Below are 25,576 nucleotides of genomic sequence, written 5' to 3'. Positions count from 1 at the left end.
ACCTAAATCATTAAGCGCCCACACCGGGCCTCTGCCGTCTCGCCCTGCTAGACCTCAGCCTGCCTCCACACCCCGTCATTGGAGACGTGACCTTGGGAATATTTAGGTGCATCGTCAGGTAGAGCATCCAGGCTGCGGTCATCATTTTCCACACCAGCTGTACACTCTGCTGTGTCTCTAGAATGAAATGAAAACCTCCATGTAGCTCCGCATTGAAAATTTTACCAAAGTTTCTCCCTTGGTGCAGGACCCCCACTCGCACCCCCTACCTCAGTTACCTGGCACTGCTCACTAAAGCCCCTGTTTTCCCTTCCTGTCCTGAAGCATTTCTCTACCCTCCCGGCCGAGTTCTGCGCAGGCTTTGCTCACATTTCATGGTGCTTGCTGTGGCTCGTCCGTGGGCTCTGCGACCAGTCCTGACGGCGTCACACAGGACCTCCCTCAGCACTGCCTGCCTGCAGATTGCCCTTCCGTGACACCCGACATTCCCCATGGCTCCCCTCATTACATCAGGGGAACTGGGAGTTCTTCCCCCCATGGCCCTGGCCCCCATTGCTTCATCTACCGCTCGTTAGGAGAATCCTGGCAGAGTATTTTCTCCTGAAGGTATAACAGTTGGTGTCCTCACTTTTTATTTATTTATTTATTTATTTATTTATTTATTTATTTATTTATTTTCTTTTTTTTCTGGCTACTCATGTAGAATGTTCTGTTTTCTTAGGTCGGGCTCTCTTGGCTTATTGTTCAAATCACGTCTGCTTCTCTTGTGGGTTTACTCTTTCCCAACGTTTTCCATCTATGGATGTTCTGAAGCATTCAGTGTTCCAGTTAATGTAATTGGGCTAAGCTAACAGCCCCGACCAACTCAGTGGAACCTAAGTGCTTCCTCCCATTGGCTGTTTCTAGCGACTGGACAGTTAGTCTTTCGCCTGAACACAATGTTGAGTTTGCTTCAGGTTCTCATCGTGGCAGCAGCTGTGGGACTACTTAGTCCTGCCTGTTTTCTATTCTGGGTCCTTCCATTCCTTGGACCTGCCTTCACCTCCACATGGGGTCACTGCAGCAGTGAGCTCCCTGCCCTCCCAGCTCTGACCCTTCTCAGACTCCAGTCTGGTTTGCTCCAGCTGTCGTCGTCTTCAACCCAACTGTGTTTCCAGCAAATACCTGCCAATAGTGTTACTGCACCCAATTCAAACTTCATCTTAAACTAGTCAGATTAGTTTTCAAGGTGTTTCTTATCATTTTCAATATGTACCTTCCTCCTCCTCTCTTCTTTCTCTTCCCCCTCCTCCTCCTCCTCCTTCTTCTCCTCCTCCTCCTCCTCCTTCTTTTTTTCTTCCTCATCTTTCAAAATGTAAAACTTGAGCAGCATTATTTTAGAATACAATCACCAGCGCAGCCCGGGTGGCTCAGCAGTTTAGCGCCTGCCTTCGGCCCAGGGCGTGACTCCGGGGTCCCAGGATCGAGTCCCACATCGGGCTCCCTGCATGGAGCCTGCTTCTTCCCCTGCCTGTATCTCTGCCTCTTTCTCTCTTTCTGTGTCTCTCGTGAATAAATAAATAAAATCTTTAAAAAAAAAAAAAAAGAATACAATCACCAGAGGTTACCATGGCACAATTGAACTGAAAAATGAAATTTATTATAACAATGACATTCAATCATCAGAGTCAACATATTAAGATTATATATCTAATTTTTGTTTATTCAAAGTCATCGTATGCATTTCTGCAGAGCTTTTTTTTTCTAGGTCTATTGAGGTATATTTACCAAAAAAAAAATGTATAGGTTTAAAGTATAAAACATGATGTTTCAATATATATAAACATTGTAAAGTGATTACCATGATCAAACTGAGTGACATATATATAACCTCATATAGTTACCTTTTCTTTTAAATTAATTGAGTTACCTTAATTATGGGAGCAAATAAGATCTACCCTCTTGGCAAGTTTCAAGTGTACAACACAGTATCATTGCCACGGTCACAGTGCTATACAGGAAATCTCCAGAATTATTCATCTTGCATAACAAAAGTTTGTGCCCTTTGACCAATATTTCCACATTTCCCTCACTTCGCCTGCCTTTCTTCTTTTCAGGCTTTTCCTTTCATTGTTCATTGTTCTTCTGTAATAAAATATTATCCTCATTCCCGCCTCAAGTTGTTTCTCTCATAAAGAATACTTCATGTCTATCCTCTGTCTTTCTGTATTTTATCTATTCTATGAAAAGCATTGACCTAGATGAGAGTTAGATACAGTAGTAAAGAATTCATAATGCAACCCTTAAGAAAGGGTATACATACTATCATTCTAAATTATAAATGTACATTTCAGTTTTCAAAAAATAAAAAAGAAAATAAATGTCATCCAAATTCTGTATTTAATATATGAACAAATTGAATTCTACTCTCTCTCTTCCCCACTATATAGGAATGTGATTTTCTGTGAATATATAAATTTGGGTATTGTTTATGTATGCATATAAATAAATATGTATATATGTACACACACATACACATATATAATGAAAATACAAATATTATTAATGTCCTTATTATTTTCATTTAATAAAACATGAACATTTCTCTAGATCTATTTATCTACATCTACTTTATCCCCTTTAATATCTTCGGAATATCCGTAAGTATGGAATACAGAAAGTTGTTCAGTCATTCCATGTTCATAGATATTCCAGTTATTTCCAAAATGTTGTTCTCATAAGCAATGCTGCAACGGACATCATTATTACTGTGATGGGTCCAATAAAGTCCGGGTCATAATTGTTGATTACTCAAAGTCAGTATCACAGTAACAACCTTGCCTTCCCCATTAGCTTCCTATTGTCTCGGTTGCTATGGATATCCTGCCTCTATGGTATTGTCATTTTTGATGCATCTTGTCTCTCTGATAAATTCTCATAATAGTAAAGAAACTAAGGCACTAAGCAGACATAAGATTAGGTTATGAATCAGCTATCTGTGTCACATACTTTGTGTTTTATAAAGTCATTTATCTGAAGAGGCAATTAATGACCTCCCGAATTAAAATAAAAATCTCTGAAGAGAAAGTGACTAGTATACTCATATTTCAGCAAGCTTGTGATGATGGCATATACCTGTGAATCTGAAATATTGCTATGTTAGTACAGGGCGTTTTTAAGTACATTCTCATGTATCCATAAATTAATATTACATTGCATTTAGCCTGACCTTCTACTCACTGATGAAAGGCATTCAGAGTAGGTCCTTTTTTGTTTTTTTTTCCTTTCCATAATTTATTGGTTGGTTGGTTCGTTGGTTGTCTGGTTGGTTTTAGGAGTCATATATATCTATTTTACTTGAATATATTCAATTCTTTACTGTCCATCTTTAAAATCACTTCAAATGAGGGGGCGCCCGGATGGCTCAGTCAGTTAAGCATCTCACTCTTGATTTTGGATCAGATCATGATCTCAGATCTGTGAGATCAATCCCTATAGACCTCTGCACTCAGCAGGAGTCTCCTTGAGATCCTCTCTATCTCCCTCTGCCCCATCCCACTGCTCAATCTCTTGCTCTCTTTCTGTCTTTCAAATAAATAAATCTAAAAAAAAAATCACTTCACATGATAGATAGTAAAAGGCGTGTCTATATGACATAAACTATTTCTGGAATGGTAACCGTCTTCTGTGCTGTCTTCAATACAGCATACATTTTCTACCTCCACTAATTTCAATAAATAAAAATCATTAATTTCCATTTAAAATAAGTAAATCATTTTACAATTTTATTAATTGCAAATACAATAGATTTTAAAAATTAATGAAAAATCTCTGTATTGATGCATACAGTGGAATTGCTTTTTATGCACATTAAATTCAAATGGAGTAAAAGTACAGTTTACATAGATCATCTGATCCTCTAAAACAGCAGGCACATGAGGATTATACGAGTGGAATATGTTAATGTAAATATTCTCGCATCAGAATGGATCTGTACTTGAATCCTCTTAAATTATGAAATGTCATGTTTTAGCATGCACATGTCTCCCTAGTTCCTTTTATTTTACTAGGGTTAAACCTCTTCTGAAGATATTTGCAGTCTACTAGAAAAGTTTCCAGATACATAAAGAAAAGTTACCACAGTTTAGAGGGACCTGTATAACTGTCTAAAAATGCTCTTTATGAAAAGATGTTTTTTAGGGGTGATGGGTGGCTCAGTTGGTTAAGTAAGTGTCTGGCTCTTCGTTTGGACTCATGTTGGGATCTCATGGGTTGTGAGATTGAGCCCCATGTCAGGCTCCCTGTTCTGTGGGGAATCTGCTTCAAGATTCTTTCCCTCTGCCCCTCCCCATGGCTCATGCTCTCTCTCTCTCTCTCAAATAAGTAAATAAATCTAAAAACATAAAAAAATAAAAAGACATTTTTGAGAACCCTTTAATTTGTCATATACTACTTCATTCAAAATGTAGTGGAGATGTAAGCTTCTTGAATTTGCAAAATATGCAAAAACTACAAGTCTGGGAGCTGACCTCAGTTTAAAAAAAAAAAAAAACACTTATACCATATAAATGATAAATACAGTTTTCATGCTTTGCATCAATTTTTTGTTTGTTTGTTTCTAGTAGTTCTCTATCCTTCCTTCGAAATGATAAGGCTTTTTCCCCGTGGATAGCCCTGCCCTCCCTGGGGAAACCACAACTCTATGTCTTGGCAATTGGAAGGGATTCCAGTGTGCCCATAAAGCTGCTCTTTCCACAGGTGCTTCCCCATTCCTACCAGCACTTCAGAACATGAGTTCACAAGATCCCCTTCTTTGTATTCAAACCTTTGCCATGAAACATCTTTCCCATTTTAGACTTGGCCTGGCACTGCCTCTGTGGGATTGAAGTCTTCAGGCCCAACAATGGCTAGCCTCACCCTTCAACATCTGAAACCATGTCCTGAATTTGGAAAGTGGACTGGCATGAGGCACCTGTGCACATGCTCACATGGCAGAGAGTGTCAGATCCAGGTGGCCACTGGCTTGAGTACGGGGGGAGGTCATATGCTAGGGCGAATAATCCTTGGCACCAGTCACAACTATAGACTTAGAATAACAAACCACAGTGTGGTTTAGTATCAACCTGAGCTGTGAATAGCAAAACATATTATCAAAAGTCCCTTTTATCACGATTATTAAACAAATCTAAAAACAATTTACCAATACTAAAGTCATGAATAGGAAATAAAGGGTGACACAAAAGCTGCCTGTTCAGCAAAATCCATTTTGTTCTCCCAGGTTCCCAGAGGGCAGAGTATTTCACCTCAACCAGAGCATCCTAGATCACTTGACCACTACATCCACCCAAAGACTTAAAGCCAATCAGTTTTCAGGCTCACAAATTTTAAGATGTATTTTGGCTTATAATACATATTTATTCATTTGAATGTCCAAATATCTCAAGGATGGGAGTGAGAGACACTAAAACAGAAAAAAAAAAGATATTCGCTAATATTGCTTGAGAAATGAACAGGTTTTAGAAATAGAAATTATGTTTACTATTTACTGAATCCTTAAATAATCTATGTCATAGGCTCTGTAATTAATGTTTTTTTCTTAAAGGTGAAGAAACTGATTCACAAAGTGATAAAGTCTACCTCTTTAACCACTATGCAGCCCTAGAAGGAGAGTGAGACAGGTGTTTAAATTAGGAACAGGTCCATCCTGACAGACAGGTGTCCGGAGCGTCCTGAGAGACAGGTCTCTCTGTGTTCACACCGAGAAGCGAGTAGTGATGTAAGGAGGGGCTCGGGGGTATGATGTTATCCCGCAGTTCTAACAAGGGAAGCAGAGATTTGCAACATCTGCACACATAGTAGGTGTGCCCTCTTTATCTGCTTATTTGCCCATCACTTATTTGCAACATTCATGGAGAGTCTGCATGTCAACTGTCTGGGGCTAGGGTTGCAGTGGTGCTCAGGACAGGTACTGATGGTGGCCACAAAAAGCAAACAAACAAGCAAATTAACCAATAAAATTGAGCAAAGGGACAGAGGTTGCTGAAGGTCAAGGTCGTGGATGTTAGATGTGATGTATCCATGCAGGGCTGTCTCCTGAGCTGAGCCCTGGAAGATGTGGGGTTGGAGGAAGGAGAGGGGAGGTTAGTGTAGGCACTACCAAGGTCCTGTGGTAGGAGTGTATTTGACATAAGTGAGGAGCAACAGAAAAGCCAGTGTGGCTGGATTGAATGGGCGAGGGCAGAAGTGGTGGGTGGTAAGGTTTGGGACACATTCTAAAGGAAGAGACTTCAGAAGACTTGCTGATGCTTAGATATGGGAAAGAAAAGAACCAGAAAAATAGAACATGACCCCCAGGCTTAGGGAGGGATTGGGTATCTGGAGGGATGGTCTTGCTGTTGCATCTCATGGTTTCACTGGATACCTTCATGCCTTTTCTCTCATATTCTTCTATCTAGCCTTTCACCGAGAACTCCTTCAACCAAAATAAGGAAAATTATAGTGAAATGTAAGAATGAGAGCATTTAAATAACCTCAGAAACATGTATCGACTCCCTATATCCAGGTTTAAGAAATCTGCTTACTTCACCTGTGTGTCTTTTTCCTTCAGGAAATGCAGTCAGTCCTTTATTTATGTATTCAGTGTGCTCAGGCCCGGGTGGTGCAGGTCCTGGCTCTCACCCTCAGAGACCGCAGGACCTAGAACAGGGGTTAGCAAACCTTCCCCCGCCGAGGACGCCATAGTACACGTCGTGGCTTCTCAGGCCGTGCACCGTCTCGGCCATACTTGCTTTGTGTTTCTCCCACAGCTCTTTAAAGAACGTAGAAACCACTGCTAGGGGGGCCGCAGGGAACCTGGCACAGGCTGGATTTGGCGCGTGGACTGCAGCTTGCAGACCCCTGGCCTAGGAGGAAAGCAGAGACGTAGGCAGGCGGGGGAGCAGAGGGAGGGGTGGAGACGCCCTCAGGACATCAGATCTCCCCTGGGAAGATGAGGAAGCAGCGCTCAGGTCCACAGGGAAGGGTCTGGAAGGGCAGATGTCGCCCCAGGACGGAGGCTGGATGCCACCCGACTGGGGCTCCCAGGAACGCTGGCACTGGCAGGCATGCCTGCCCTCCTAACAAGGGGACGTGCGTGGTGAAGAGTGAGGAGCCAGGAGAGGAGGTCAGGCATGGAAAGAACTCCATCAGTTATTGTTGTTGTTGTTATTATTATTGTCTGGTGGAGCATAGGGGAAGACGTGTGTCATAGGAGGGGCGGGGAGCCCTTCTCAGTCCCCCCTGGAGGGAGAGTTGAGGTGATTTCCAGCCGCAGGGACTCCAGCACCCCTGGGCGGAGGACAGCTCCCCGGTGGCGGTGAGGCATAGATGGGCACGTTCCTCAGGGGACCCGTGGCGTTGGCTGTGTGCTTCTTCCTCCTGGTCAGCCTAGGGGAGGGGCCTATTCTTTTGGGGTGGTTCTCCCTCTGAACAGAGAATATAAAATCATTTTCCATCTTGTCTTTAATGTTCCTTTTAAAAAAAAAAAAAAAAAAACCTTCATCGACTAGGCCACAGAGTTATCACAAATTTCTATTGAAAAAGATGCTAAGGAGACGTGCTGTGTGGCATATAGCATTTGTCACAGTATTTTTCTGTCTTTAGAACAAAACAAAAAACTCAACTTTTTGTCAAACTCTATAAAAGAAAATGAAGGAAATCTTTGTTCACATTTCTCGAGCTTACTTTTGTTATCATCATAAATGTTAAACGCCTGCAAGAAAAACCTAGTACGTTTCTTTTAAGTAACTGGCTTAAGGCAAAATAGAATGTTTTTCTTTCATAAAGGTAAGCTTGGTGGATTTGACTTAAATAAAAGTAGTACATATATTTAAATTATATTATTCACAAACTCAAGTTTATTAATAATGTGAAATAGTGAAGTTACTATCTAACTAGTAAGTCAGCAAGAATAGAAATAGAGCCTAAAGTACAATTTTGTACAAGATTCAAAAAAAAAAACTATTTTCTCATTGCATGATATGATCAAGCACGGATACCTGGATGACAGTAGAGAAATATATGCAGCTGTTGGCCTCCTGCTCTCTTATAGATCTAGATACACCTAACAAGCAGGGATTTTATAAGTACAAACACAAAAATCAAGTGTATCTCTTTCATGTGAAAATTGTGCTTTTTTGCTGCACAGTATTATGTTCTCAGTTTAAAACTTATCTAAACTTATCTAAACTGGCACTTGACGGGATGAGCACTGGGTGTTATTCTGTATGTTGGCAAATTGAACACCAATAACAAATAAATTCATTATTAAAAAAATAAATAAAACTTATCTAAGCACACATGAAATTCATTTTTTTACTGAAAGGAGAGTGTCTGTCTTCATTCCTGATGCTTGAAAACAAGAAGCCTGCTCACACTTGTCAGAGATTCACACTGCAGCCAAGGGGCCCCTGCTTTCTTAGACACGGCTGGATATTCCTGTCTCGCACCCCAAGAACCTGGGCAGGGGCAAGGGTACCAGGCCGCAGCTCCGCGCCCTGCTCCTCCTCTTCCTTCAAAGTCCCGCGCTCCAGCTGAACGGAGGTTCAGAGACCGGGTTCCTCACAATCCCGCCCACTTCTGCGAACAGGGGGAAACACTAGTCCGTCCCATTCTGCAGCTCTTCCGAGGAGGTTTGAAAAACACGGGAGGGGTCTGATAGCCTTCCCTGTCCTAAACGCCAGCAGCCCTGGAAACGGTTCAGGATTTCCCTTTGCAACCTGGTTTCTCCAATGTTCCAATTGCCTTTTAAATTCAATAATATTACCACTTAAAACCCAATCCCTTTCTCCACGGGGCTGAGAAAACCTCTTTAACAGGTTCACTTGATGAAAAGTGACCGATAACACTCACTTCTGCATCTTTCCCTAATGGTCTTTGCCTTGGAATATTCTGAAACTCTATCTTACAAAGTTCATTATTTCTTAGAGCATTGTTCAAAAGCTTTTCACCAAGTACCTCGCTGTGAAGCAAATCACGCGTTGTGACAATAAATAGGGTTTTTTTTGTTTGTTTTTGTTTGTTGTTGGTTTCAGTGACAAGGCAAAGCCTTGCAGGAGGTCAACAATTGACCGTGTCTGTACAGATGCTAATACCGTTTCTCCAAGATCTTTTGTTTCTGGACAGAGAAACAAATCATGAAATACATCTTGGTCTTTGCCTTTTTAAAGCACCGACTTATAGCAGAAAGCTTTTTTTTTTTTTTTTTCTTAAATTTTTACCATCATTTTTGTGAGATCTTTTGACTGTTACCTTGACGGAAAAGCTGTTTCATAGAACAGGGACGCGTCATCAGTGTGTTGAGTGATCCTGCGGGGAGCAGATCTATTCCCGCTCATCGTGCTGCATCGTATCTGGGAATTCCCACTGTACACCCACTCCAAGTTTTCATGCCACGTTACTGAAGTTTCACCAACTGTGTGACTTTACCTTTCCTGGTCAATAAATTCTGCCTCTAAGTGACTGGCTTCCTGAGCCTTTTCACAAGTGTGACTTCTTGCTTCTCAGCAAAAGCTTCACTCTATTTTCGATTCCAGTAGCTGCTTAAAATAATCAGCACCATTACACGTTGAGTGACTGTGATTTGCAGTTAAGTGTCTTCAATTCCACCCGAGCCTGCGCTGCGTTTGTAAGTTGTCTTCCACTTGCGATGCACAGCGGACGGGAGAACTTCGATTTCCCACGTAAAACCCACAAGTGGCTTTCATGGGAACGACAGAATTCCTTTTGTGTTGCGTGTGACCTTAGTGCAGTGAGATGATTCAGAAGATTGTAATTCTTTATCACTAACCTTATCAGAATTGCCTGTACACCTAGAAAACTCTTGCGCTTCACACCGCATCTTTAGAAATTGCCACGTTGGTCCATCAGGGATGCGTGCCTGACATCGGTAGTGATAAAGCATAAAACCGCAGGGCACCACACACCATGAAATAAGCAGATCGTGAAAATATAAAAACGTCCCAGTAGCATTTACCTGGCCCTCTGCACGAGTCACACTTTACAGTCTATACCACAGCATCAATGTGTGAGGCCAGTTGGGTGAAGGTGCGTAATTTTTTTTTCTTTACAATGAAATGTTTGTGTTATTAATTTATTGCAAAATGGATCTTATTTACCTTTATAAGTCACTCAGCCACTTAAGGGAAATTTGGGGTGATAATTTGGGAAGGAAGGGGACAGCATCAATACAGCTCTCGGTTTACCAGCACCCTCCCAGCCTCACGTCGGAAATCACGAATAGATCCGGCCAAATGAAGAGAGCCTCACTCTGTGCTCACCTGGGGGCACTTCCACTTACAGAATCACTAATGGATCTCTCAGTCTGTTCATCACCGGGAGCATCAGCCGCGTGTAGTAGGTGAGGTTCAAAACAGCAGTCTCACAGAGCCACCTCCTGTGCTTGCCAATTAAGGAAACCCGGGTATTGAACAGTTCCAAGCTAGGTATGCTGGTGATTCAAATGAATTAAGTGAGAGTCAAAAGGAAGATATAGATTTGAGAGTTATTTAGAAGGTGAAACTAATAGGATGCTGCAGGTGGGAGTCAGAGGGAGAGATTGTTTCTTCAGACATTTCTTTGAGGGCCCACAAGTGCCTTTGTAAAATATATACATATATATGTGTATATATTTTATATATATAATTATATATAATAGATAGTATATTATAAATATAATATAATATATAATATATTTATAATATATAAATATAGTATATATTTATATATTTTATATAATTATATGTGTAAATTATTATATATATATAAATTAGATACTATGAAATATATTTACTCTGTAGCAGAAGTACTAGGTTTCTCCTGGCCCCCACTGGCGCAGAGCTACCATTTTGGCCACCACAAAACAAAGCTCCTCCTTTGCCTGAAACTGGGAATTCCCAGCCCCTGATTCCAGAATCCCATCAGTCTTTTGTTTCTGAATCTACGGGGCTCCTTATCAAGAAATAAAGCTCTTTGTTACTCATAACTGAACCATGGCATACATATGGAATTTCAGGGGAAAATATTGGGTTGCTTCTTGGAATTAAAATTTCTTGAGGCATTTCCCATTAAAACCAAGGAGTATGTTTTCCATGAGAAGCAGGTGTGTGCACAGTATAGAAAGCATGCCTGGGGATGCTGCGTGGGTCCAGTATGCCCCGGTGAGTCGTATATGAATTACAACGCCCTGCGAGGACCAGGCCGGGCACCCAGCCCTAGCTGAGTGTTGATTCTATGGAAAAATTAATTCCAACTTTCCAGAGGCCAATTTGTAGTCACATATTGAATTGAAAGCCATTAAAATCTGAGACTACCTATATTTTAATCAGAAAACAAGATCATCTAATAAGCAAAATTTTTGATCCAAATATATAAGACCTCTAGTTCTCTTTTCTAGGAGTCTGCTTTTCTGGTTTTAGTATCAAGTTGTTGGCCTCATACAATGAGTTTAAGAGTCTTTTCTCCTCTTTAGTTTTTTGGAAGAGTTTCGGTCAGATTCATGTTAATTCTTCTTTCAACATTTGGTAAAATTCACCAGTGAGGCCATCTGTCCTGGTCTTTTCTTTGTTGGGAGATTTTGGATTCCTGATTCAGTATCCTGCTAATATCAATTGGTTAAGTTTTCAATTTCTTCCTGATTCAGTCTTCTAAATTGTAGGATTCTATGTATTTTCCATTTCTTCTTAGGTTGTCCAGCTTCTACTGTATAATTGTTCATAGTAACCTTTTACAATCCTCTGTATCTATGAAGCATAAGTTGTAATTTCCCTTCTGGCATTTGTATTTTTTTAAATTTTTGTTTATTTATGATAGTCACACAGAGAGAGAGAGAGAGAGAGAGAGGCAGAGACACAGGCAGAGGGAGAAGCAGGCTCCATGCAGGGAGCCCGACGTGGGACTCGATCCAGGGTCTCCAGGATCGCGCCCTGGGCCAAAGGCAGGCGCTAAACCGCTGCACCACCCAGGGATCCCTGTATTTTTTTTTTTTTTTTTTTAATTTGAGTCTTTTCTTTCTTCCCTTGGTGAACCTAGCTAGGGGTTTGTCAGCTTATCATTTCAAAGAACCAACTCTTGGTTTGGTTAATGTTTTCTACTGTTTTCCTGTTCTCTATTTCATTTATCTCTATGCTTTAAATAATCTTTATTATTTCTTCCTCCACTAAATTTGGGCTCAGTTTGTTCTCCTGGGAGTACCTTTACATGTAACTCCCTTCCTTTCTCTTGCTGACTTTTGACAGTATAATTATAATGTGTCTTGGGGTAGCCCTATTCAAGTGCAACCTTGTTGGGGTCCATTGGGCCTCGTGGATCTACATATCCATTTATCTCCTCAGGTTCAGGAAGCTTTTGGCCATTATTGCTCTTTATATACTTTCTGTCCCATTCTCTTTCTTTTCCCTTGGAATTTCCATGTGTATAATTTTTTTTTCTTCTTCGAATTAAAATTTTTTGAGGCATTTCCCATTAAAACCAAGGAGTGGGCAGCCCGAGTGGCTCAGCGGTTTAGCGCTGCCTTCAGCCCAGGGAGTGATCCTGGAGACCCGGGATCGAATCCCACATCGGGCTCCCAGTGCATGGAGCCTGCTTCTCCCTCTGCCTGTATCTCTGTCTCTGTCTCTCTCTCTCTCTCTCTCCCTCTCTCATCAACAAATAAATAAAATCTTTAAAAAAAAAAAAACAAAACAAGGAGTATGCTTGGGTAATGGTTCAATTATGTGTTCCATAATTTCAATAGGCTTTCTTTGCTCTTTTTCATCTTTTATCTTTTTGTTCCTCTGATTGGATGATTTCCAGGGCCCTATCCTTCAACTTGCTGACTGTTTCTTCTCATGGTCAAGTCTACTTCTAAAATGATTGAATTCTTTATATCAATTATTGTACATTTCAACTGTAGAAGTTTTTGCTTCTCTGTTTTGATGATTGGTAGTTTCTTCTAGTTTCTCATCAAACTTCTTGTTTTTGTTCATAAAGAGAATATAGAACATTTCATGGATGTGCCTGTCATCTTTGTTCAGGGACCGTGCTAGTCTTCTCTTGGTTATTCCAATTTTAATAAATGTGCTGCTAAAGCATACACAAAATGTATGAAAATACAACATATTGAGCTGATAAATTAAGCCTTACACACACACACACACACACACACACACACGTATACGCTCTCTCTCATTCTATATAACTCCCCGTTGTTTGGGCACCTGGGTGGCTCAGTTGCTTAAGTGTTGACTCTTGGTTTCACCACAGGTCATGATCTCGGGGTCATGAGGTTGACCCTGTGTAGGGCTCCAAGCTGAGCAGGGAGTCTGCTTGAAGATTCTCTTCCTCTGCACACCCCCCGCTTCACTCATGATACACACACTCTCTCTCAAACAAATAAATCTTCCAATAAAAAATAATTCTCCATTGTTGAAATAAATTGTCTTTTAATTAAGGAATACAGCTATGTAGTCTTTTCTGCCAGGATGGTTTAAATATTATGTTGTTAAATGTGAGACTAATCCATTTTGACTTATAAATTCATGAGAATATATTTTTTCTGAGAAAAGTGGCTATTTATGTTTTACAGATTTTTCTTTGTAAAAAGACTATTAAATATTATTAAAAAACCTATAATTTTACTTAAGAATCACAGAATACTAAGAACAAAAGGCACTTGAGAATCCTTATGACCGGCTTACTCATTAAAATTAAAAAAAAAAAAAAATCACATGGGGGACCTGGATGTAGCAGTGGGTTAAGGTCTGACTTTTGGTTTCAGCTCAGGTCACAATCACTGGATCATGAGGTGGAGCCCTGCGCTGGGCTCTGCACTCAGCACAGAGTCTGCTTTAGACTCTCTTTGTCCCTCATTACCAGCCCTTGCTCTCTCTCTTTTTCTCTTGCTCAAACAAATCATAAAAAAAATTTTAAAAAGCACAGATGAATATTAACATTTATGTACACATACACACACATACATTATTTTATCTCCTACTTAGTGCTAAGAATGGGGCCATTCACTATAGCAGATTACAAATAACAAGTCAGAGATAATTTACTAGGGTTTGTTATACGTTAAGGTCTAAACATAGATCATTTTCACAAAATAGTATATTTTGAAATTAAGTTTATTGATTTATTATTTACTTATTTATTGAAGTAAACTTCAAACTACCCTGATAAATTTCTCTGAGGGAGGAAAAAAAAAAACACAGAAGGATCAAGGTGACATATGACAGTGAAGAGAAGTAAGGTATTTTAAAAACTTTTAGATTATATATAAAGTGATACTTATTCACAAAGATATCCGTATTTATATTTTACTAACTAGAGATGTAGGACGTCTTGGACTAATACATTTCTGGAATCCCCTTCTTACAATTGTTTCTTTCTCTTTAGGGGGGAAAAAAAAACCATATTAAAAGTTGGCTTTATTACCTATGTCCAAGCCTTCCCTGGTCCTCCTTGCTCCCATCTCGGTCAAGGTTCTGCTCTTCCCCCACACTGCACCAAACTGGCTCTAGGCAGGTCCACAGTCTCTGGCCAGGGAGTCAGATTTGCTGGCCCGTACTCAGTCATACACCTTGACCTGTCCTTAGCCCTTGACGCAGCTGATCATGCCTTCCTCTCTGAACACCGCCTTCACTGCCGACTTAGACACCCCTTGTTGGTTCGCCTCCTGACTCTCTTGCCTCCTCAGTGCCTTCGCTGATGCCACTTGGCGCCCTTCACCCTTGAATGTTGCACAACTCAGGGTCTGCTCTTTTCCCATCGATATTCATTCTATCTTGTAGGTTGAAATACGATAATCTATAGGTGGACCTCTTGCAAAAATTTCTCGAGTCAGATAACTGCTCTGAACTCCACGTGCATACATCTGATTGTCTATTTGACATCTCTACTTGTATGTTCAATAGGCATTTCAAACATAATGTGTCCAAAACAGGCCTAGATTTTCTCTCCAAAACCTGGTTCTGCTATTTTCTTCTTGGAAAATGGCAATTTCTCTCTTTCAGCTATTTAGGCTAAAACACTTAATAGCTATTTTTAACTCTACTTTCTCTCTCAAACCCCGCATCTGTCAGCAAATGCATAGAGATACTCGACCCATCATAGCCAGTGTCCACCTTTCCACCACTTCTATTGTTAATCGCAACAGAGGTCTCAGCGACCCTCATGCTTGCACAAATTATTGCAGTTCTCTCCTAACTTATTTTCTTACTTCTGTTTTTGCCCCTGTTCAGTTTATGCTCCACACAGAAACTGGAGTGATTCTTTTAAAAGTTGCTGTACATCACTCTTCTGCTCGAAACCCTCCAGCGACTTGTCATCTGTCTCAGTAAAAAAATCAAAAGTCCTAATGATGTTCTTCAAGGCTCTGCATAAACTTCCCCCATCATTCCTTGATCTCATGCCCTGGTGCTCCAGCACCACACTGCCCCAGCTCATCAGTGTCCTTGCAGTTTCTCAAACACACAAAGCACACTCTGCCTCAGTGCCTTTGCCTTCTCTGTCTGAAATGATCTCCTCTCAGGTATGTGCAGGCTTACTGGCCATGTGCTGTCGGTCTGTGTGAAGCCTTGTCTGGGAGCAAACACCTCCTTTCTTCTATACCCATTACACTGGATTGGTGTTTATCCCTGGTCCGGCCACCAAGGGACGTGCAAACAGTCATTGATTTGTTTGTTGGTTCTGACTCTGCCCTACAAGGCAAATAAGGGCAGGGCTGTGTCTGTTTCACTCACTATTGTACAACCAATCCATGAACTTTGTTTAGTTCATAGCAGATGCTCAAAAGCACCTGTGGAATGAATCATCATAGAATACTTACCTTCAGAGTTGTGAGGGTAAAAATAAAGCTAAAGAACTGAGGTGACTGATATATTTTACTTAAACATAATGTCTTCCAGGTCCATCCATGTTGTTGCAAATGGCAGGATTTCCTTCTCTTAAGGCTAAATAATATTTTGTTGTATGGATAGACTGTGCCGTCTTTACTCATTCATATGCCCATGCATATGAATGGATTGTTTCCATATATTAGCTATTGTGAATAATGCATGATTCCTCTTACATGAGGCATTTAAAATAGTCAAAAGTATAGAAATAGACAATATGGTGATTATTATGGATTGGGGGAGGATGACATGGACAGTTCTTGTTCAATGGGTATGAAATTATCATTATACATTATCATTATACAATTATCAGTATGTTTCTGAGATCTGCTTTACAGCATAGTTCTCATAGTTAACAACAAGATATTGGATACATAAAAATTTATTGAGAGAGTAGATCTCAAATTAAGTATTTTTCCTGCAAAGAAGGGGGGGGGTGAGAATAAGGATACTTTTGGAGGCGATGGAAATGTTTATTACTTTGATTGTGGTGATAACAACATGAGTGCATGCATATGACCAAACTCATTAAATTTTATGTATTAATTATGTGCAGATTTTGTGTGCCAATTATATCTCAATAAGCTGAAAAAAAAAAGAAAAATAATACTAAAGAGCTTAGACCAGTACCTGACAAATACCAGTCGATTAATAAGAACTAAGTATGGATGTTAAGGTCAGTCAGAACCCTTAGGATTAGAATGCTTCATAATGATGTAACTCTAAAGGGATTTCCATAGGAAATAAAAAAGTCTAGTTGATTTTCTTAAAAGGATGTGGGGCAAAGTAAAATAAATAATATGTGTGCACAAATGCAGAAGTAGATGATTAGGAACAAATTTCAACTTTACAAAGTGGTGTTAAAGCTGTGTCTAAAAATAAGGTTTTTGTTTTTAAAGAGATTCAGCGTATAGCACCAACGTGATGCAAAACTCCAGGTACTTATAACAAAAACTGTTAGTACCTAATTTAATTAACTCCCTCTCCTGTGTTGCCAAATGAGAGCATTGCTTTGTTTGTAAGTGAAATCAGGAGATGTTGGTTAAAATTCAGAGCTTAATAAGCCTGAAACACTGGGGGAAGGCATTTTTTTTTTTTTCAAAACTAAGCTGTCATCGTGCTGCCTGCCATTCGGCTTAATTTCCAAGTGTGAAACCTCTGTCTGCAGCAAACAAGTTTACAGGCAACTCAAACCAGGGAAAAGTCCATTTAGAAGAGAACACCGTATTCTGTATGTTGGCAAATTGAACACCAATAAAAAATAAATTTATTATTAAAAAAAAAAAAGAAGAAGAGAACACGGTGCTGTACGAAGCAGGGATCACTACAGCATGGCGCTATGGTGTTTCCGATGCACATGTCAGAATGATTGAGAAGGTGCTTGCTGGGTCTAGGAACAAGGTACATAGAACAGGAGCGTTACCATCTGGGCATGAGGTGTTTTGAGGCTGATTTAAAGGAAATCACTTTCTAACAGGTTGGTGAAATTGTCCACTGGGTTCTCAAGGTAGCTTGACACAACTTGAGTTTTCCATCATTTTCTATGGGTATTTTCTCTCCTTTTTCCTTTGTAATAAAGAAGGGCCAGACCCTCTTATTTTCAGAGTGTTGTCTATCTTTAATTTCATGTCACAATCCCAAGCTTTATTTGACTCATGAGTGTGTGACAAGATGACCCAATGGTGAGGTACAGTGAAAGCAGCTTTGAAGATTTGGGGTTCGGTAGGGCTGCTTGAATTCAATTTGTGAGCAAGTTGCGTGGCCTCAGAGCCAGACTCTCACTGGCAGGTGGAAGGAGAGACTCTTTCCAGGAGCCGTTCATATGCGACTTATGTGTGGTCCTCTTGCTATGAGCTCTGTGCTGCTTTAAGCACCGGAAATAGAGATTCGGACACACAAATATCCAGTCATTGGAACTTGTAATCTGGTGGGTAAAGATGTCAGCCTGCAAACAAATAACACGCATCTTGTCAAGAAGCTAAACCCAGGGATGGAGCAAAGCCTACAGGGAAGGAGCAGGGCTGTGTCACCTGTGTTAGGCATGGGGGTCTTCGGAGAGAAAGGGTGAAGGGTTGGTGATGAGCAGGCGGTGGCCTGGTGGGGAAGCTGCAGGCAGAGACATCAGCAAGTGCCAAGGCCCTAACCCAGAGGAGGTGGGAAGGACAGACACAGCGTTACTGCAGGGGTAGGGTGACAGACAGGTCGGGTAGGATTGTGTGAGAAGCTGCTCCCTGACGGCGGGGTGACAGCTGCCTCGAAGGCTGCGCGAAGTCTTTGGAATTTATCCTCATCGCGGGAAGGCTACTGCAGCGTTCCTGGAAGGAGGGTGCTTTGGCTAATTTGGAACCTTAGGAAGATTTCCGTGACGGCCGTGTGCAGAACCCTCTGTGGCCAGGGCAGGAACAGACATCGGAGCGTTCCAGGCGAGAGGCCACCAGGTCCCCAGTGCCAGAGGGGAGGCGTGGCGGCTCTGGGGGTGCAGGGGGGGAGCCGCTGATGGGCTGCCTGTGGCCGCCCCGATGGATCCTCGCGGGCTTCGCTGTGGTGCTGGAGGGGATGAGGCCGGGCTGGCTGCCTACGGATGGGCTGGTACATCTATTCCGGGTGTGGTTGCCATGTGGGATGCTACGTAGGCTCCGCTCAGCCCACCTCCTAGTAGTTCCTTTTATACAAAAATTTTTATTTATTTATTCATGAGAGACACAGAGAGAAGGAGGGAGAGACACAGGCAGAGGGAGAAGCAGGCTCCCTGCGGGGAGCCCGACGCGGGACTCGATCTCGGGTCAGAACCTGAGCCAAAGGCAGACAACCACTGAGCCCCCCAGGTGCCCCATCTCCTATTTCAAGGGAAGTTGTTAATCTAGAATTTCATGTGTGATCCTCGTTTCCAAGTGTTGGCTCAGAAACTTGAAACACTCTGCTTTTTAAACTATGCAGGTAGGATTAAGCCATATGGCCACCAGTTTTGCATCCTAAGCATAAAAAGTGCTTAGCACAGTGTCTCGTGAACTTCTGTCTAACGAGGATATGATAAATGTCAGACTACATCATTACCCTTAGTAAATAAACAGCTTTAATGGAAGAAATACTCATTATTCTACATTCAGGAAAAATAAAAGCAACACCAATGATGAAATATGGGAGAGGAGGATGTTGAATTAATTAAGAAGCGTTTATTGAATCCCGGATTTCTAACCAGGTTTGTGCCAAGTGCTAATGGACGAGACGTCTTTGACTGGTTACGTGTCCCTGATTTCCTGCCCTGCTGTTTCCAGCTACCCCTGCGTAGTTAAAAAATATTTTGATTCTTGATAATGTGCGAGGTGATACATGATGTGCAAACAGGAAGTGTTGTGAATTCGACCTGGAATGTGCATGAAGAAGAGGATGCTCCATAAATGTCTTGTAGGCACATGCAGTGCCCATCAGTACATCGCTGAAGCAGCTCAGCCGTCTAAAGCAAACATGTAAATAGTTTTTTTTTTTTTTTAAAGATTGATACGGAGGAGTTTGTCCAAGCACTTACAAACCATTGTCTTAAATTCCCGAGGAAATCAATTCAATTTTTTTTTTTTTTTTTTACGTTGCACTTAGCTGATATATTATGCACAGTCAGTTTCTGGAATGAGGCGGGTGCAGTATGTGGTTTTACTGCCTGATACCTTGTGTTGTGTAAAACAGGCACACTGGGCGATAAAATATCACAGGTGTGATAGGAACATAAGCCATGTAAGAAAGAGAATTTGACTCATTGCTCCATGACGCTGCATGGGAAGGCTCAGTAAATCCTGACTCCTGCCAAGTCAGATTTCATTTTCTCAACCTGGATTTCTCATGTGAGCTACAGAAGACAGACAACGTCCTGATGCTTGTTTCCGACTCCCCCGTGGCTGGTACCTGGCCGGGAGCATTCTAGCTGCTGAAGAGGGCAGTTGACCCGTGAGATATGCGGGCACCTTGGGGCAGCAGGGCTTGTCTCCCACATGACAGGAGAACAGAACAAGCTCTAAGGGTAAACGACTTCTTTTTTCTTTCTTGCACTCCTCAGTGACTACATTTCTGACCACTGCCACTAGATGGTAGTGACAGTTCACGCTTCCACATTTCTGCTCTCAGCCATACTCAGCGTTGTGAAGATTATAAACACCATTTATTGAGTTTCTACTATGAGCCAAGCCTGTTCCTCATGTTGGTAACGATCCCGTAGGGGAAATCAGGTAACCCCCATTCGTCAAACCGGAGACATGGCTCAGAGCCCCGCACACACAGCGGGCCTTGTCTGGTCTCTGTGTGCATCGCCTTCTTCCCCTTACACTTGGCAGACTCCTGAGTGATGGAGCTCCCAAACCTCCCTTATGTGTTTACCTTAAGGCCAGATGCTGCCCTTTCCAAGGATTTTATAAAGAAATTGGATAAAATAAATACAGATACGCCTCATACACACAAACTGATGAACTCAACTCATTTAGAATTTACGTTGATGCTTCCAAATGTGAGAAGCAAACCTGCCATTCTCCGTGAACATGTGCTGGCGCGCTCAGGTTCTCCCGGCCAGAGGCTGGTGCCACTGTAACAACCACAATCATATGCAAAGTTCACTGAATGCTTCCTAGACACTAGACCTCATATGTATATATGTGTGTGTGGGGGGGTGTTAATCCTGCACCCTCCCCACCAACTCCTTACCTATCCCACTCTACTCCGAGCTCTCTTTGCAGAGCCAATAAAATATTCTTTATTATTTGAATAATATGGGATATATATATATATATATATATGTTAATCCTTGTAGGAATCATAACAGTTATGAACTCCAATAATTCCCTTTTACACGTAGGAAAAGTAAGAAGTGGAGAGACTCAGTAGCTTTTTCAGGATCTCAAACACACTGGGATTCAGATCTATACTGACTTACCTAAAGCCACTGCACTTGCTTACAGCCTGACTTTTGCACGCAGTACACTGCCAAAAATTCTCATTCTTGTTAGCCGGATCAAGATTATTACTGGTCACAGAGAGGGATGATGATAGTAAAAAATATCCTTCTACCAGTGGATGTTTACTCTGTAGCTGAATACTCGTAATTGTTCCCATGTGGGGATGTGCATTATAATTAGGATCTTGGGCTCTATAGCCAAGCAGGCCTGGGTCCAAACCCTGATGGCAGTCACTCTCTGCTTCTGATCATCAGGGTTCCCCCCACCTCTCTTTAATTCCAAGAAGGATGTAAACAATGGGTCCACCTTGCAGACCAGTTGTAAAAATTGCAAATTGTGTAAGATGGAAATAACCAAGCATAGCACATGGCACATGCTAGGTGCTCACATTGGTATTTTCATTACTATTAAGTTTATGAATTTTACATTGGAAAAATCGGTCCCGTAGAATACTTCTTGGAATGATTACTGTATTTGTTTGCAATACTTTTGCAAGCCCTTTGTGTTTGAGACGGAAACTCTTATGTATAGGATTTCTGCAAAATTTTAGCAAAGAAAAAAAAAATTTAGCAAAGAGAAATTAGTCTGCCTTCAAATAATAAAGAATATTTTATTGGCTCTGTAAAGGGGGCTTGGGGTAGAGTGGGATAGGTAAGGAGTTGGTGGGGAGGGTACAGATGTCTTCCCAAATGTCCTTAAAATCATTAGAAAAGTTACACTGTGCTTGTTGAAGGAGTTTGCTTTGTAAAAACACTGTGAGAAGAGGCGTTTCCCACTCAGATTAACGTGGGGCCAATATTCATCGTCTACTGCTGTGCAACACATCACCACACACTTGGCAGCTTCCGGCACCACCCTCATCATCTCACACTTTCTCTAGGTCAGAAGGCTGGTGTGGTGAGGCTGGGTTCTCAGAAGTCTGAAAGGGAGATGTTGGCTGAGCTACAGTCCCATCTGGATCTTAGAGGCCTTTGGGGACTCATTCAGGTTGTTTTAAAATTCAGGTCCATGACGTTGTAGAACTGAAACCCTCGGTCACATTCATGATGGCTGCTGCGTGGGAGTCCTCTCAGCTATGAGGACACCTTCAGGCCTAGCCCGGCGCACCACGGCAGCAAGTTCTTCAAGACTGGCAGGCGAATGCCTCTCCACGTGGCTATGGTGGAGTCACGTCTATCAGAGGGTAATGAAGGGAGCAACTATCCCATATAAAGTCACCTAATCAAGGGAGAGATGGCCCTGTGACACCCACAGACTCTGACCACGCTCAGATGAAGGGATGACCTAGGGTGCGTACATGGGGAGCGTGCACCCTAATGGCCATCATGGAATTCTTCCTACAACATGATCAAAGACCACATCTACAGAGCAAAAAACACTTGTGGGGAAATCAAACCCAAACTTGATACTGAGTGAGAGTTCTTCACTGGTAATGCTGTGCCTCTGCTAAAGCCTGAATATGATCAGCAAAGAAATAGTGTTCGTGGTAAATGAACACTATTTCCATAATAGGCCATCAGAAATGAGAAGAATCAAAAAAGTTATTTGGGGTTCCTTCAAGTTAGGTGAATTGGAAGAAATCACACGTTAGAAAAAGGAAGCAAAATGAGTATAATAGAAAGGTGTTAAGATTCACTATGAAATCATTATTTTATGTAAAGGTAATGTAAGTAAAAACAAAGAAAAAAAAAGTAAGGTAAGGGAGTAGCTCCCCAAACCTGTTGTATCATCTGTAAAATCTTTCCTTCTGAGGGTAGAGAAATGAAATTCAGTTGACTATCAATCTATCAATCATCTATCTCTATCATCTATCTAATCATCTATTTCTATCATCTATTATCGATCGATCAACTATCCATTTATCTGTCTATCATCCTTATATATTGCGGGCATATAGTAAATACTAAATTCAAAATAAGAATTAGACTTCCTCTGGGGATATTTAATTATATAAGTCTGCCTTTGGACAAGTTGGGATGACTTGAGCTCCCCTGCTTCCCCTACCTCCACACACAGTCCCATCTTTGGGGGGTGCTCCTCCTCTATAGCTCTGTTTTCTTTCCAAAATTTATCTTGAAAACATCTGTTTTACACTTCACCCAACAACAGCAAACAACACTTTTTTTCTTTTTTTTTTCTTTTCTTTTTTTTTTTTAACTACATTTTTTTCTGATGTGCACATGGAAGCTTCTGCAGGATAAACCATGTGTCAGGCCACAAAACAAAATTCTTAAAGAATTTTAAATGTTTGAAATCATGCAAAGGATCTTTTCCAAACACGATGAAAATTATCTAGAAATCGATAGCAAAATAAAAACGTGAAAATTCACAAATATGTGGAAATTTAACAGTACCCTTCAAAGAACCACTGAGTCCAAAAGAAATCTGAAAGGAAACTGGAAACCAACTTGAGACAACTGAGAATGAGAGCCTGTGAAACCAAAGCTCATGGGAAACAGCAAAAGTGGAGCTGAGAGGGAGATTGATAGCCTTGGGCAATTGCTTTAAGAGAATCTCAAACCAACAACCCAGCTTTACACGATAAGGAACTGGAAAAAAAGGAACCAACTAAATCCAAAGCTAAGAGCAGGAAGTGATTAACACAGATTAGAGCCAAGAGGAATAAACAGGAGAGAAATACCAATGGAACCAAGAGTTGTTTCTTCAAATTCAGACCAACAAAATTGACATTTAGTGAGATGGGCTATGCAAAATGCTGGTTTGGGAATGGAACATTCAAAATGCTTACCTGCGCCCCATTCTTCTTGTTCTTATTGAAAAAATGCCCTAACAAAAAGAGCAACAACAAAGAAAGCGATAGAGCACATCATTATTAGGCGTGCAAATGTACCACGCACGCGCTGATAAACACCGTCTGTGTGCCGAGGGCGGCCCTGATGGTTCACAAGCGGTGTGCCCTGCTGTCCCGTTTCCTACAACCAATCTACTGTCCACGGACGCAGACAGCGACGGATGACGGGGACGGGAAATTCAAGGCGAGGGCTGCTTGGAAGGTAAAGAAATCACACGGATGCCCCGTGCAGGATGGATTCCGGTTTTGTGTGGATGAGGCATCAACCACAATGTTCTCCAAGATGTATTTGTAAGTACAAATGGGTTCGTGAACTCCTCTGAGGAGGCGTATCTGTTCCCCAGCTCAAGCACCGGTGCTTTTGACAACTTGCGAACCAAGAGTCAGGAAGATGTGTCCCTGCCCTGGCTGTGCTATTATAGCACAAGGTCTTGGAAGGTAGTTACGTTACCTGAGCCTGAAAGTCCTCGTTTGTAAAACGTTAAGTCTGGGTCCCCTGACCCTTCTCTTCCTCTAACTCCACGCTGTGGTTGTATCTTATGAGAATCCCTGGTGGATTCTGCATTTACTGTTTTCTCTTCCTTTGACATGAAAATGCTAGCTCACTTTAAGAGCCAACTATTCTTTCTTGAATTAATTTGGTACAATTAGTTGGATGGTCCTTCAAGTGAAGTCACGGGAAGCTTGAAAACTGCTTATTTTGCATTCTTATAATTAGTGCCAGAAACTATGGAAAAAAAAAAAAAACAACTTGCATGAAAATATGAGCTAGTGGCATTTTACATTTTAGTAACACAACTCTTGATTTCAGTAGTCTGATTTAGATGAGAAAATCTGAACCAATACGATATGTGTCACCTTACATTATTTAATATTCTAATGAAATTGAGAAGTCCAGGGCAGCCCGGGTGGCTCAGTGGTTTAGCACCGCCTTCAGCCCAGGGCCTCATCTTGGAGAGCCGGGATCGAGTCCTGCATCGGGCTCCCTGCGTGGAGCCTGCTCCTCCCTCTGCCTGTGTCTCTGCCTCTCTCTTTGTCTCTCATGAATAAATAAAATCTTAAAAAAAAAAAAAAGAAATTGAAAAGTCTAGTTTTTAAAGAAGACAGTATGTTATATTGAAAGTATCTAGTTTATAGCTTTAATTAAAGTGAGCATTGTTCAAAAGTTTTAAGGGGGGGCACCTGGGTGTCTGTCAGTGAATCATCTGCCTTCAGTTCAGCTCATGGTCTCAGGGTCCTGGATCCAGTCCCATGTCAGGCTCCATGCTTAGTGGGAAACCTGCTTTTCTCTCTCCCACTCTATCCTTCCTCCAACTCATGCTCTCATTCTCTCTCTCTCTCTCTCACTCTCTCTCTCTGAAATAAGTAAATGAATGAATGAATAAATAAATACTTTAAAAAACAAAAAAAATATTGGAAATATAATATTTGGGGGATGTGGAGACACATCAGTATGACTGTACATTAATTGTCATACTTTTCCCTGACACAAAATTATGTACGGCTTATGTTATTTATCGTATTTTATAGAAAAATGCAAATGAAATGCACATTTGTAATACATATGTGTTATTAGTCACATCCTTACATTTACATAGATGGCTGTTTACAGAAATGGTTCTATCCAGGTGTTTTCTATCAACTTTCAGTGTGGTGGGAAGGGATAGTCTAAATAACTTTGCATCAACTGTTTCAGTTCCTCAAATTTCCAAACTACATGGGTCATTTTTTTTCCTCAAGGCTAACTACTATGTCTTAGAAGTGTAAGCAATCAATTCATACATATTTGTATTTTGAAATTCAAATTGTATATTTTACACAGTTTTGAGCCACCACTATGATTAATTTTATAAGAATGGGATGGATACTCTAAGGAAGAGAGTCCCACAGGTCCCTTAGGGAATATTTGTTCAACAAGCTTCAGAGGCCAGAAAAAG

The 25,576-nt window shown here is 41.2% G+C and overlaps 1 protein-coding gene and 1 non-coding gene across 3 annotated transcripts in view; one reads left to right on the top strand and one right to left on the bottom strand.

The window, feature by feature from the left end:
- The window catches only part of CSMD1 (CUB and Sushi multiple domains 1), a 1,870,054-nt gene that overhangs the window by 1,365,143 nt on the left and 479,335 nt on the right, over window positions 1–25,576 (top strand). The window lies entirely within an intron of this gene.
- Window positions 12,984–13,086, bottom strand: LOC144285168 (U6 spliceosomal RNA). The gene has a single exon (XR_013353552.1). It is a non-coding gene; the product is annotated as a U6 spliceosomal RNA (small nuclear RNA).

The sequence above is a fragment of the Canis aureus genome, chromosome 15 (genome assembly GCF_053574225.1).
Source record: "Canis aureus isolate CA01 chromosome 15, VMU_Caureus_v.1.0, whole genome shotgun sequence".
Lineage (NCBI taxonomy): Eukaryota > Metazoa > Chordata > Mammalia > Carnivora > Canidae > Canis > Canis aureus.
This window is presented reverse-complemented; position numbering and strand designations above follow the sequence as displayed.